Source organism: Curcuma longa, chromosome 16 (genome assembly GCF_044706935.1).
Source record: "Curcuma longa cultivar G26 ecotype Majalengka, Jawa Barat chromosome 16, ITB_CL_G26_1.1, whole genome shotgun sequence".
Taxonomy (NCBI): Eukaryota; Viridiplantae; Streptophyta; class Magnoliopsida; order Zingiberales; family Zingiberaceae; genus Curcuma; species Curcuma longa.
Window position 1 is genome coordinate 11,520,893 of NC_133876.1, and position 3,703 is coordinate 11,524,595.

The 3,703-nt window shown below is 41.4% G+C and overlaps 1 pseudogene; it reads right to left on the minus strand.

Moving 5' to 3' along the window:
- Positions 1-1,575: 1,575 nt before the first annotated feature.
- Positions 1,576-3,222, minus strand: LOC141847071 (cytochrome P450 71A1-like; annotated as a pseudogene).
- Positions 3,223-3,703: the final 481 nt, after the last annotated feature.

A 3,703-nucleotide genomic window follows, 5' to 3' on the forward strand; every position in this document is an offset into this window, starting at 1 on the left:
GCCGTATTGAACTGAGCGTGTGGCCGAGCTCACCTAAATGTGTGGTCGGGCTATACTCAGCGTGTGGCCGAGCTCACCTATATGTGTGGCTGAGCTGACCTCAGCGTGTGACCGAGCTGACCTAAGTGTGTGACCGAGTTGACCTAAATATATGATCGAGCTGAACTAAACATATGGTCGAATATAATTGAACCGAACGTATGACCAAACTGACCTGAATATATGTCTGAATTGACCTGAATGTGTGGCTGAGCTCGAGTCATGATTTGCCCTTTGACCTTATAGTTGGATGCCGCTTTGAACCGATTGTTGATTTTTTTTTTTTTGCCATGTTAGACCAGTTGAGACTTGCCATATCAATTTTGATCATACAAGTTGAGTTGGTTCTCTTCAGACCGACTATTTTGAGGTCAGACTTAAATAGATCGACTTCTTTTAAATTAATTTTGAAAATACCGTATAGTTAAAAGGTTCTTCAATAAAAGTCTGAAAAGACTAAGAAAGAAGTTAGAAAAGTGGCTAAGACTAACTTTGATAAAGCCCCTTCGATGTAAAAGACAGACAATAAAAAGTTATGAATTGCTTATATTAATATTGCAATCAGTTAGTATACTTTTAAATAGAAGTAAAACAGATGAACTTGATTTTCAAAAGACAAGTCTCTTCATTTCCTTTCCTTTCCGAGAAACACCTAGCTTCGTAATCAACACTTTAACAATCACATTACTTGATAATTGACTTGAAGTCTTTGTTTGAGGTTGATTTGGTCAGAGCTCATTTTCTCCTTGATCGTGTTCAATTTGACTTGATCGAAGCTCGATCTAACTTGGTCAAGCTGTTGAGTTGTAAGGGTGCAACATAGTCTCACATTTAAAACATATAGAAAGATCATGAGTTTAAAAAGATAGAAAATATCTCCATTGGTATGAGGCTTTTTGGATTGAGCCCAAGAACAAAACCATGAGGGCTTAGGTACAAAGGGACAATATCATATTATTATGGAGATATTTTAATTCCATCGATTCTACACACAGGTTTGATATGATTTAACTTGAGCTTGATTTAACTTAATCCGAATTAATTGATTTGATTCAAATTTTATTTTGATTTAATGTTCAGTTTCGATTGACTTCTAACTCAATCATATCACATGATGACGACTATATATTATAATTTTTAAAAATATTTTTTTATTTCTTCTTTATTTTTATATCTTCAAGTTTGTTGTCTGTTTTCTGTTGTCTGTTATCGATACTCCGGTTTTCTTTTTTGTGTTTTACTTCTTTAGGATTTTACTCAAGTTCATGGATTTAAATAAGAAATTAAATTGCTTTGATTTATATAGCGATTTTGTTTAAAATTAAACTTAAGTCTCAAATTCTTTTGTTGTTATTCATAATTATTATTAAAATTTTTAATAATATATATTTATTTTTGTATTAATGGTCTTTCTTTATTATTAATGAATCATCTCGGAATAGAATAATAATGATGTGAGGGTCCCTCGCTCGAGGATGATATATGCAACCATAAAAAAAATAATATTGAATAATATTAAATAATATTAATAAATATTTAAATAATTATGTACGATTGACTAATGAAATAAAAAATATTTTTTATAAAAAAATAAAAATGAGGTATCCATGACAGAGCATGCTTCCTGTGCACAGCGACCCCCGGCGCTTCTTCCATGCTCACCTCCTCCTCTCTAATTCCCGGCGGCAACTGCCAGTCGAAGGAGTACAAGAGGTTGGCCAGCGCCAACTCCGCCATCAGCAACCCCACATTCTTCCCCGGGCAAATCCTCCGCCCCTCGCCGAACGGAATCAGCTTGAAGTCATAGTGCGCAAACGACTCCACCGCCGGCGACGCCATGTTAACAAACCTCTCCGGGTCGAACACCTCAGGTCTGTCCCACGCATCCGGATCCCTGCAGATCGCCCATGCGTTCACGTAGATCGTCGTCTTGGGAGGAATTTGGTACCCGTCGCTTAAAGTGACCAGGTGCATGGTTTCCCGGTGCAGGAGCATCGGCACCGGCGGGTGCAGCCTCATCGTCTCATTGACGATGAGTTTGAGGTAGTGAAGCTGGTGCAGGTCGCTCTCCTCCACCTTCCCTTTGCTTCTCCCCACGCAGCTTCTCACTTCCTCTTGCGCTCTCTTCATCAACTCCGGCCGCCGGATGAGCTCCGCCATCGCCCATTCCACCACCGCCGACGAGGTATCCGTCCCGCCGATGAAAATATTCTGCCAAGGATTGAATCAGGTTTAACTTCATGCAATTCATTTTGACATCGAAACGACTGAATATAATTAATGTCACCATAAGAACTCCTTTGAGGTTCTCGTCTGTCAGCTGCCCATCCTTCCGCAACCGAAGCAGAACATCCAATAAATCCTCATTCTCTTCGCTTCCTGATCGACTCTTCACGTCGAGATGGCGATCGATGAATTTCTGATAGATGCCGTCGAGCTCAAGGAATGATTTCCGAAGCCTGGCTTTCATCCCCGTCGCCACATCGACCCACCCGAGCAGCGGAACGAAGTCTGCCATGAAGAAGCTAGCCAACATTTCCTGCGCTTCCTTGACCACGTCGTAAACTCTGAGATCGTCTCCGGCGATGTCTCGACCGAAGGCCGTCCTGCATGTCGTGTTGCAGGAGAAGTACAGGGCGAGCTCACTCACGTCGACGGCGAGGGAGCTCGAGATGCGAGAAGAGATATGCTTCACCATCCTCGCGATTTCATCTTCTCTTACGGACTTGAAAGAGTTGATCTTTCTGGCGCTGAAGAATTCGACTGTGCAGAGTTTGCGTAGCTGCCTCCAGTGCTCGCCGTAGGGCATGAAGCCGATGTCGGAGCCGCCGTAGGAGAACTCGGAGGTGGCGACGTTGTGGGGGCGGGAGCAGCAGGCGAGGTCGAAGGTCTTGAGGACGTCCCTGGCGAGGGAGGCGGAGGAGACGACGACGGCGGAGACTTGGCCGAGCTTTAGGTGCATGAGCGGGCCGTACTGCTTGGAGATTTCCCGTAGAGACTAGTGTAGCAGATCGCCGCGTATCTGGTGGAGGTTACCGATGATCGGGAGCTTGGCGGGGCCTGGCGGGAGCTTTTGTATCCCCGAATTGGTTCCTGCATGGCTGCATCTCGGCCTCCAGCGAGAAGGAGATACGAGAGGAGTGCGATGAGGAAGAGAAGAGACAAGTAGACAAGCGAAACCATTTTTGACTAAAAAAATGGGCACAGCAAGAAGAGATAAACCGTCCTACATCCATTTAAATACGGCAATTTAGCATGAAACTTTCAAAAACGTCCAAAATAGTTACTTAACTTTCATATTCATCCAAACTTTTACCAAAATACCTTTTTCTTATTAGCAAAAAAGATTAACAAAAATTCAAAAAAACTAGAGCATTTGTTGCCGCCCATTTACATTGAACTCGCATCCATCGAGAGCCATGATTTTATTGTCATTTAATGATTACTTAAATTTGATATTTTACGATAATCATAAGCTTAGTCTTATGTTTTTTTAATTATTCGATAATTTTGTGTTCAAAAAAAAATTGAGAAGCAAAATGTTTCATCTTTCAAAATGTCTTAACAAATCTCACAAAATTGGATGTTGTATTCGCTTAATTAAGATTTTTATTTCTTTTTCACTTTTAAAGTTTCATAATTTGCATTTGCACACTTGGTTATA